Source organism: Sciurus vulgaris (assembly GCF_902686455.1).
Source record: "Sciurus vulgaris genome assembly, contig: HiC_scaffold_632_arrow_ctg1, whole genome shotgun sequence".
Lineage (NCBI taxonomy): Eukaryota > Metazoa > Chordata > Mammalia > Rodentia > Sciuridae > Sciurus > Sciurus vulgaris.
In genome coordinates, this window is record NW_027632957.1 from 2,030,292 (window position 1) to 2,042,479 (window position 12,188).

Here is a 12,188-nt window from a genome sequence, read left to right on the forward strand (position 1 = left end):
TGATTGATGGAGATGAGTCATTTGGACACAAACATAGTGGGAAGATATAGTAAGAGAAATCACAAGTCACCTCTCTACTAGGTTTTTTATTTGAGCTAAATGATGATTCTGAATGTATGCAGTATTTCAAAAGAGATAAACAGGATTAAGAGAATAATAATCTAATGCTATGAAGAACATTGGCCTGTGATATCTCTGTATGAACCCTACTCTAATTTTTGTGAGAAGAACCCAGTATCTGGTGCTTTCTGCTCATGCAGGCCTACAAAATCACTGGGCCTCTTCTCTTTGCTTCCTGGCCTTCCTTTTGTCACTTTCAGTCTGTGTGACCTTAAACTGAATTCATATAAAAATTGCTTCCAAATTACTTTTTCCTACATGAACCTACTATCTGAAGTTTAAATGGAAACCCTCTTAAATATCCATTTGAATTTTTGAAATATATACTGACTAAAACTGGGTTTTCTGATCATTTTGCCTCCAAACCTGCTTCTCTCAAGTCTCTGCTACTGAAGTTCATAGCAACACTTATCTACAAATTGCAGGGGCCAACATTCTTCTTAAGGGAATCTTTTAGTATCTTCTTTTTTTGACATGATATATGTATATATTCATAAGCAAAATATGACTTCAAAACATGTTTAACCACTTCTCATTGTTCTGACCTTGTCACTCAATCTCCCACCTAAATTACTGCAATCAACAGAATTCTTTTATCTTTTGTATCTAAAACCCAGGTATTTCATTTACAGTTGAGTGTTTATAATAGAAATCTACTAAAACCAAACACATATTATTTGATTCCTCTAATAAAAGTAATCTAAATTGTTGTTTATATGACTCAGATTAAAAGCACAACAAAAAGCCCATGATAGTTTACAAATTATTGATCTTGTGTACCACATGAAGGTTCAGCTTCCTTTAGCAACCAAGGACTTCTGTTTTCTGAACACTGGCAACGTTCTATCAGAAAATTGTATACTCATGTTCCCTCTTCCTTAAAGGCTCTTCTGCCTTGTATTTCCATGACTTGCTTGCTTGCTTCCTACAATTATTTATTCCTATAATTATTAGCTTTCCAATAAATATTTCCCTTTCTATTCTATTTACAATCATAATGCTTGTACTTTATCAAATATTTTTCTGTAAGCCCTACCACATAAATTTCAACATATTTGTTTTATATGATTTTTTGGGTTTCTAACTTATGCTTCATGGAGGCATTGAAATATTTTGGTTTTGCTTTACTATTTTATTGCCTGTACACACACCTGACACAAAATTTTAATGATTATGTGTTTGCTTGTTTGTGTGCATGAATAAGTGTTTGAACCATGTAAATTCCTTACTCTCTGTGATCGATCAGATTTGGGTACATTTGACAGCACCTTTGAATAAAACGTTTTGTTTAGTGACCCGAAACCTAGGATCAAGATTTTTCTCAAAAAAGATGAGCTGAATCAAGCTGAAATTCATTGGAGCAATTTGAATGGATAACTACAAGAATGTTGGCAGAATTTTTTGAAAGAAAAAAATAGGAATATTATTATATAAAGGAGGCAAGAACAGGTGACATGGAAAAAGAAAATGGACAGAAGAAAAAGGGCTTGTTTGAAGACAAAATGATATTCTAATGAGGTGGTGGAATAAAACTGATGGACAAGAGTCAGACTCTAAAGATGTTGCCATATCAGTTACAGATTCTGTCCTCAACATTTGACTAAAACTTCTATTTCAGAAAACATCAATCCATTTGTTTCTTACAATTACACAGGATGTGCATTTCAAACTGACTCAGCTGAAAACACCATTTAACTTCAACTTTTATAAAATCACCTTGATATTGCTTTCCAATTTCTCTTTCCAAGCTGTCTCTAAACTCATATTTAATTATTTATTTTTCTTTTGGCAACACTACCTTGATGGTTTACCTTAGATTTTGTAAACATCCAAGGTATTTGGCATTTTGTTCAGGGAACCATATTTTTGTTGTTGAAAGTGATTTGTTCCATCCTTATTAGTCCAAAGCCCCAAGGGATTTGGTATTCACATTCCAAATATTGAACATTGGAATTTTAAGTGTGAGAATCAGCAGGCTGCAAGGACTCTGGCTTCCTAGAAATATCTCAGAACTTTTTACTCTGAGAAACTTCCACATTCTTGGACAAGAGAAAGAGACAAGTCTTTACAGCTTGTAGAGCAGAAAGTCAAATTTCTTTCTCTCATTCCCACAAGTGCATTCTACTCAGGTTATTTTGTCTCAGAGACACATTTCATGTGCTCTCAAGGAGCAGGTAGGGCACTAGGATATCTTTTTTTGAGTCCATCCTTTTGGAAGACCAGGAGAGAGGCTGCTTCTGCTTTCAGTTCTGCCAAAATTAGTGTAGAATAAATCAAATAGCCTAGCTTATAGCAAATAAAGTTAATATTATTGTGCAAATAGGCCTGATTTATGGAGTGTATGGGTCTTTTAATAATGAGGTATACACAACAAGATTGTATGGTGTAACAGAATGTCCTCAATTTATAGAATATTGGAAAAAACAGATGGAACGTTTGTAGCATTTTCTGTGTTCTTACATAACATAGTTTGGTCATTATTATTTAATTAATAATTTAAATAATTATTTCCCAATTTAACTAATTCTATAAGCATCCAAGTGAATTTTAAAATTTGGATATAATTTTAGAAATTTTTATGAAATAAAAAAGGTATGTAAGCAATTCTACTGACAACACAAATATATTTGATTTAGAGAAAGTCACAAAGATATATATTCAAATAAGTGACTTTATTGACAATATTCATTTCTGACCTGGCTAGGGTTAGTAACTATACAGCTAATTTTCTAACTGTATTCAAATCTAATAATCTATATTTTATTTCTGTCAATATGAAGTGAGTTACTCATCTTGAAAATATAAACTAAGATAGTGTCTATATCTACTACATGTGATATTCTAAAAATTACCCAAGTTGATCATAAAAAATTTAGAAGCTATTAATGAAAATGGCAACATTTAATAAATGCTTTTGTTAGTATGGACAAACACATTCTAATTAAATTCCCTATTTTCTTTCATTTCAATTTGTCACTTACTCCAACAATGATGTACTTTTATAACTATTGTAGGCGTGGTCACTTTAATTCTACTAGGATTTCTGCTGCTTCTGAGTTTTTAAAATTAATTTTACATTGGATAAATTTACATATTAGGTAGATAGTGTTAATGATAGGGAAAATAGAGAGCTGTAGTAGACTTTAAATATAAAAGATAAATCCTTTAATTATAAACATAAAAACTTGATTTTGTACTGTGTATGATAACTTGACAAGAGTGATTTAAGCAATAACCTGCACAATTTGACTAAATTTAGTATTAAAAGTTTTGTTGCAATTAAAGAAATTGAAGGTGAATGAAAGGTTATGATGGTTTTACCATAGAGAAAAACAAAGCAAAACACAGAATAATTTCATATAATTATATATAGTTTGAATTAATGAAGTTGTTTGATAAATTCCAGTCTAAAAATGTGAATCAACACATATATTTAAAATGAGTGATTTACTGGACTAATAAAATCAGCCCTTAATTATTATGCACAGGAAGTCCTTTAAATTTGGTCAATCTGATGAGCACAACAAATGTTTGGTAACACATAAAAATTCATTTGGAGAAAATATAATAAGATTTCATTGAATCATAATCATAGTTTATGTTATCAGTAAGATATAACATCTTGCCACTTTTATTTCCATACTTTTGTGAATAAGATTCTTAATTTTTTGTTTTTATTATTTATTAAATATTATTTTTTCATGAGAAATAAAGTAATAAAGTAAGATAACTACTATATATAAATGTATATAACTGATTTTCCTGATGATTCCTTAAAATTATCCTTTAGCACATTTATGTCAACCAGAAAAACAAAGTTTAATGTAACTATGATATAACACCCTGAAATGTACCAAAGTGAAACTAAGTAAAATCTAGTATGAGGTGATTAGTTTCCCAAAATGAGGAGACTGTGCAATTTATAATCCATACCAAGTAGATTAGAGTGTAGATGTTTAATTATACCAGTTTTACAAAAATACACTGATACTGTCTGCTATAAACCAGGATACCACAGATGATGATGATCACCATACAAACGAATGTAAAAAATGCATACTTGTATTTTATTATACAATATATATGTTATGTATGTACAGATATACACTGGTATTTTATATTATTTATGTAGTATATATAAGTGTATATAAAATTCATGAAAATGTGCTCATGTGCACATTTATATGTTTATCTGTTTAATGAATGCTTTTTAAACTGTTAGGTAAATACTAAATGGAAGAAAAAAGCACTGGTCCAATTCAAATAATAAGAATTGCTTTTAAATAGTTGCTTTTGTACAGTTCTCTTTAGAAATGACCGAGTTGAGCAGTGTCTTCAACTTGCCCTTTCACAAAAGCAAATACCTTTTTTCTTTCCTTTTTAAGTTTCTCGGCAAATTTCATTGGTAGAAAGAACTCCCTCCATAGACACCTAGTGCAGTTGTGGCAGACTAGCTCTAAAGTTGGTAAGGAAGTGGAGTCAAGACCCCAGGCTGAGGGAGTTGGGTGGAAGCAGGTCTGTGGTGAGCAGCCTGCAAACTCAATAATCGTGGGAACAGCAATACATTGTATAGGCTTCTAGCCCAATCACAATGTGCCATGGGAGATCAGACCACCAGGTTTCCATATGAGTTCCCTTGGTAACACTCAGTCAAATTGGGGCAGTTTTATACTTTTCTAGGTAGGAAAAGTGGAATGCTCCTCCCTACAACTTTTCCTTACACACTTAGGACATCCACTGCTGCCAGCCAACAACTAGGATTTCTCCCAACATTTCCCCCATTTTTATTAATTTGGACATGGGATTCCTTCAGGAGGACATGATTGACCTGAACCCTTGTGATTCTTTTGTTGAAAGTGGACCACAAACATTTTATAAATGCAAGTATTAGAAGAAAGTGTATGTAGGGTAATTCTAACATTATAGTAGGATTTATATTAAGCAGGATCTATTTAAAGGTAATAACATAAGACTTCTCCCGGGAGGAAGAAGGGGGCCATGGCTGATGTTCTAAAGTCCCAAGAAGCGAGCACACACTACATCCTTTATAGGTTAAGTTCTCTTTTATTCTCCAGTACTTTCCCCCTTGTCTCCCCTTCCTGTCAAGGTGACTAGGCCTGATTGTGCAGGAAGATGCATAAATAGAGAAGAAATTGGGCAGGGGAAGGGAAAAGTGATTCAGTCAGGTAAGTCTGGTAATCAATGGGCTCTGCAGATTATTGACATTCCATTCTTCCAGGGGCAGTCTCCAACTTCCAGAGGCAGATGGCTTTCATGGACTCCATTTCCTCCATTTGACTTGATCCCCTATTTCTACACTAACTGCCTGTCCACAATTCTGGCTTCATTTCCCCCTTTCACTTTAGAAACTCTTTACTGCTGTAAGGAAAGAGAGTGATGACTGCTCTGGCTCCTTTAAGCTGGAAGGGAACAACGTGGGGCAAGCAGTTTGGAGTTCCCTTTTAGAAACTGGGTCAATGGAGGGGTCCATGGTAGAAGTCTTGATGGGGAAGAGCAGGTTGCAAAGTCATCTGGCGGTGGGTGCTTCTATGAGAGAGAAACAAACGATGTGAGTATTGAAATGAGATTAATACTAAATAAATGTTGCAGCATCTGGAACATGAAATGAAGATGACAGAAGTCAATAATCCCTCACTTGGAGGTGGAAAAACTGAGAAATTGCTTCCATAACAAGGCCTAACAAAGGCTGGAGAGAGCAAGGTCTTTATGGGCCTTGTTATCATTGTTAACATTGTCCAAGTTATAAATGTAAACACCACATTTAACTCGTAATGTCATTGATGTACCCAGAAAATATAACTAAACTAATTTGTGTCATCTGATTTTGTAAAATATCCTTTTATTGGTATAGCCTGTGTTTAATAGAGATCTCTATTTCAGTTACTTATGGCTAGATAATCATACTAGCAAACATAAATTAAGCCTACCTGTATAGCTTAGGAAGGTCTGCAGGCCTTAAACTGACTTAAAATTTCTGACTGGCCATTTCTCTTGATAGTTATCAGTCACATTTACCTAAGAATCACTCTTTTGTAACTTCCAAACTTTACTTATTCTAGTGGGCTAACACAAGTGTATTTTATAAGTTACATTTAACTATTGATCTTTTAAATGTCCAAGAATGTTTTAACTGTTATTCTAGATGTTTATGATAAAGCTGATAAAATTGACTTGTTCCTGACTTGTCATGAGTCAGCTGAGCTCCCATAGGGCTCACTCGTGGGGTACTTGAGAGCAGTTTCTTAGGTCCTTTATTGCCATTTGCTAGATAGGGTCTCCTTGATGAGATGGATTCCCTTGGAAGCATCAGGGATGTATCCATTTTCCAATGACCCTTCTCTGCAGCAAGTGCACTGATTCGCTTTCCATCCTCCAGTGATCTCACCAATTTCCTTGATTGGGGAGGTCATGTGATGCAGATTTGCAAAGCCCCACAGAGAAGACCTCTTATTCCCTGGATTCAGGCTGACTTTGAGGGCAAGAGCCGAATACTGGTTTTTCTTGGCCTCTGTATTTAATGTCAATCTCTAAATTTGATCTTAAATATCAAGGAAGCCAGTCTCACCAGTCATAAAGTAAGAGTAGTGGGCTTTAACATGAGTGTCTATAAGTTTACAGTTATTTACCTTTTTTTTAAACTGGAGTCTGTATTAGTACTGGAATTTACCATTACATACTATCTGTTCTGAAGGTGATGGCTTATTATCACAAGTTACCTAGGTTGTGTGTTCTTGAAGCAGTACCTCTGCAAATATTAACTGGTAACAGTTTTACAAAATGAAATTAGCAACAGTAAAAATACATTCAGCTTATATAATAGCTATCTTGAATTTTGGCTGAGCATTTTGGCTCTACGATATAACCCCTTTTGAGATAACAGTAATTCCACAACAAGAACAAATCCTCTGACTATAACTTTAATTTTTTAATATTTTTTTTTTATTTTTACAGACACACTTTGATTCATTGTACACAAATTGGGTACAACTTTTCATTTCTATGCTTGCACACAATGTATAGTCACACCATTCATGTAATCATACATATATATAGGGTAATACTGTTTCATTCTACTGTTTTTCAATCCCACCTCCCCCCAACCCAGTTTCCTCTACACCCTCCAAAGTATCTTCAGTCTTCTCTTCCCTCTGCTACCCCCATTGTTATATATTGTCATGCATTTATCAGAGAAAACATTCCTGCACTACGGGGGTCTCGATAAGGAAGTATGGTCTTAAACCAACATGATGGAGATTCGGGCCTACATTTTCTCCTATTTGGTGAAGGGTCTCAGGTCTAATTCCTATATCCTTGATCCACTTTGAATTGAGTTTTTTACACTGTGAGAGATAGGGGTTTAGTTTTATTTTACTGCATATGGATTTCCAGTTTTCACAGCACCACTTGTTAAAGAGACTATCTTTTCTCCATTGTAAGTTTTTGGCACCCTTGTCTAGTATGAGGTTACTGTACTTATGTGGGTATGTCTCTGTGTCTTATAACCTGTACCATTGGTCTACCTGTCTATTTTGGTGCCAATACCATGCCATTTTGGTTACTATTGCCCTATAGTAGAGTTTAAGATCTGATATAGTAATACCTCCAGCATCACTCTTCTTGCCCAGGCTTACTTTGGTTATTCTGGGTCTTTTGCTCTTCCAGAAAAATTTTATGATTGCTTTTTCTGTTTCCATGAGAAATGTTATAGGAATTTTAATTGGAATTGCATTAAATCTGTTAAGTGCCTTTGGAAGTATGGCCATTTTGACAATATTAATTCTGCCTATCCAAGAATATGGTGATCTTTCCATCTTCTAAGGTCTTCCTCAATTTCTTTCTTCAATGTTTTGTAGTTTTCATTGTAGAGGTTTTTTACCTCTTTGGTTAGATTGATTCCCAAGTATTTTATTTTTTTGAGGCTATTGCAAATGAAGTTGTTTTCCTCATTTTACTTTGAGATGTTTCATCTGTTGTGTATATAAATGCTTTAGATTTATGCATGTTGATTTTATTTTGCTTATATTTTGCTGAATTTATCCATGAGGTCTAGAAATTTTCTGGAGAACTTTTCTGGATCCTCTAAATATAGAATCATGCCATCAGCAAATAGTGACAGCTTAAGTTCCTCATTTCCTGTTCATATCCCTTTAATTACTTTAGTCTGTCTAATTGCTCTGATTAGTATTTCAAGGACAATATTGAATAGAAATTTTGAAAGAAGACATCCCTGTCTTGTTCCAGTTTTTAAAGGGAATGATTTCAGTTTTTCTCCATTAAGAATGATGTTGGCCATGGGCTTAGCATAAATAGCCTTTACAATGTTCAGGTATGTTCCTACTATCCCTATTTTTTCTAGTGTTTTAAGCATGAAGGGATGTTGTATTTTGTCAAACGCTTTTTCTGCATCAAAGGAAATAACCATATGATTCTTATCCTTAAGTCTATTGACATGATGGATTACGTTTATTGATATACAGATGTTAAACCATCCATGCATTCCAGGGATTAACCCCACTTGTTCATGTGCATGGTTTTCTTAATATATTTTTGGATACGGTTTGCCAGTATTTTGTTAAGGATCTTTGCATCTATATTCATCAAGGATATTGGTCTAAAATTTTCTTTCCTTGATGTATCTTTGCCTGGTTTGGGTATGAGGGTGACATTAACATCATAGAATGAGTTTGGTAGGGTACCCTCCTTTTCTATTTCCTGGAATACTTTGAGAAGTATTGGAATGAGTTCTTCTTTGAAGGTCTGATAGAACTTGGCTGAGAATCCGTCTGGACTTGGGCTTTTCTTGCATGGTAGTTTTTTAGTGGCTTCTTCTATTTCATTGCTTGATATTGATCTGTTGTAATTGTGTATGTCCTCATGGTTTAGTTTGGTAGGAGCATATGTTTCTAGAAATTCATCAATGTCTTTGGTAGTTTCTATTTGGAATACAGATTTTCAAAGTAGCTTCTCATTGTGTTATGTATCCCAGGGGTGTCTCTCTTGATATTTTCTTTTACATCACAAATTTACTAATTTGAGTTTTCTCTCTTCCTCTCTTTATAAGTGTGGCTAAGAGTTTGTCCATTTTGTTTACTTTTTCACAGAACCAACTTTTTGTTTTGTCATTTTTTTGAATTGTTTCTTTTGTTTAAATTTCATTGATTTCAGCTCTGATTTTAATCATTTCCAGTCTTATACTACTTTTGATGTTATTCTGTTCTTTTTCTAGGGCTTTGAGCTGTGATGTTAGATCATTTAGTTTTTGACTATTCATTCTTTTCTTGAATGTGCTCCATGCAATGAATTTTCCTTAGTACCACTTTCATGGTGTCCCAGAGATTTTGATATGTTGTAACATTTTTCTCATTGACCTCTGAGAATTTTTTATCTCCTTACTGATGTTTTCTGTAATCCATGTTTCATTCAATAGCATATTATTTAGTCTCCAGATGTTGGAGTAATTTCTGTTTTTTATTTGGTCATTGATTTCTAATTTCATTGAATTATGATCTGATAGAACACAAGGAAGTAACTCTTTTTTTTTTTTTTTTGCTTTTACTAAGGGCTGCTTTGTGGCATAACGTATGGTCTATTTTAGAGAAGATTTCGTGTGCTGCTGAGAAGAAAGTGAATTCGCTCATTGATGGATAGAATATTCTATATATGTCTATTAATTCTAGGTTATTGATTGTTTTATTGAGTTCTATGGTTTCTTTTTTATTTTTTGTTCGGAAGATCTATCCAGTGGTGACAGCAGTGTGTTAAAGTTGCTCAGAATTATTGTGTTGTGGTCTATTTGATTCCTAAAATTGAGAAGGATTTGTTCAATTTACAGAGATACACCATTATTTGATGCATAAATATTTACCATCATTATGTCTTCCTGATTTATGGTTCCCTTAAGCATTACAGAATGTCCTTCTTTATCCCTTCTGACTAACTTTGGTTTGAAGTCCACTTTAACTGATATAAGGATGGAAACCCCTGCTTTTTTACTGAGTCCTTGTGTGTGTTGAGTTTTTTCGCATCATTTCACCTTTAGTCTGTAGATGTCTTTTTCTATGACATGAGTCTCTTATAGGCAGCATATTGTTGGGTCTTTCTTTTTAATCCAGTATGCCAGTATATGTCTTTTGATTGCATAGTTTAGGCCATTAACATTCAGGGTTATTATTGAGATAAGATTTGTATTCCCAGTCATTTGGGCTTATTTTGGGTTTTTAACTTGGCTTAGTTTCTCCTTTGAGTGGATTTGTCTCTAAGGTAGTTCCTCCCTTTGCTGACCTGCATTGTTGTTTTTCATTTCCTCCTTATGGAATATTTTGTTGAGAACACTCTTTAGTGCAGGCTTTCTATGTGTAAATTCTTTTAACTTTTGCTTGTAATGGAAGGATTTTATTTCATCTTCAAATCTGAAGATTAGTTTTGTTTGTTATTGGATTCTTGGTTTGTGCCCATATTCTTTCAGAGCTTGAAATATGTTGTTCCAGGTCCTTATTGCTTTTAGAATCTGGGTTTTGAAAACTGCTTCTCTCCATATTGGTTTCCCCCTATATGTAATCTGATGCTCTTCTCTTGTGGCCTGCAAAATCCTATCTTTATTTTGAATGCTAAGCATTTTCATTATAATGTGCCTTGGTGTGGATCTGTTGTGATTTTGTGCATTTGGTGTTCTGTAAGCCTTTTTTTTTTTCAGTGCTGGGAATTGAACCCAGGACCTTGTGCTTGTGAGGCAGGCACTCTACCAACTGAGCCACATCCCCAGCCCTGTAAGCCTCTTGTATTTGATTTTCCATTTCATTCTTCAGCTTTGGGAAATTTTCTGATATTATTTCATTGAATAGGTTGTTGATTCCTTTGGTTTGTATCTCTGTGCCTTCCTCAATCCCAATAATTCTTAAATTTGGGCTTTTCATGATGTTCCATAAATCTTGGAGATTCTGTTCATTATTTCTTACCATCTTCTCTGTTTGGGCAACTTTATTTTCAAGATTAAATATTTTGTCTTTATTGTCTGAGGTTCTGTCTTCCAAGTGGTCTCTCCTTTGGTGATGCTTTCCATTGAGTTTTTTATTTGGTTTATTGTTTCCTTCATTTCAAGGATTTACATTTTTTTTTTTTTTTTGAGAATCTCGGTCTCTTTGTTGAAATGATCTTTGCTTTCTGCAGTTGCTCTTTCAACTGCTTGTTGTTATTATTCTTTGCCTGCATTTGCTCTCTTATCTCATCCTTTGCTTCATAATCATCTTAATCATATATATTTGAAGTCCTTTTCTGACATTTCTTCTACCATACTGTCATTGGATTCTATTAATATAGGATCTAGATTTGTTTGGATCACTTTCATCCCCCATTTTCTCATGTTGTTCATGTACCTTCCCCTCTAGCAGTGCAGATCTTTGGTATTGCAGTTTCCTCCCTGTAGGCTTATAGTGGCCCTGTAGGTTTCCAAAACCTTTTCTTTAAGGGGAAATCAATATTAGCAGTGCCCAATTCAGACAATATGCAATCCTAGACAAGATAGCCTCTATAAGGACACTAATAATATTGTCATAATATACAGAATGAGTTCAATTATTATCTTCAATAAAACAAACAGATTTGTAATAAGTTTTGCACTTTCTAATGGAGGACAAAGAGGATGCTGAAGGATGTAGGATGTAGCTGCTAATGGGATAAGAAAAGAATATACAGAAGTTCTAGGTAATAGAAAGGGTGAGAGTATAATCAAAAGAATTAGCATGCAAAAAGTAGAAAGAGACTCTGAGGGAACAGGTATACAAAAGGAAAAGAGAACAAGAAAAGCAAAGAAATAAAAACTTAAAATTGTTCATTTAGGAGAAAAAATAAAATCTACACTATAACAGTCATATAGTATTCCAACCTCGCAGTCTTCAGTAGCCTGATGCATGAGAGGTACCAGACAATGAGCTTCAAGTCTCCAGCAGGCATCTTAGGATGGGATTTGTCCCCACCTAAATATGGGAGCTATGGCTTCCAGGATTATCAAAGTTGGACACTCTGGCATTCAAATGTGTTGGCAAATGGGG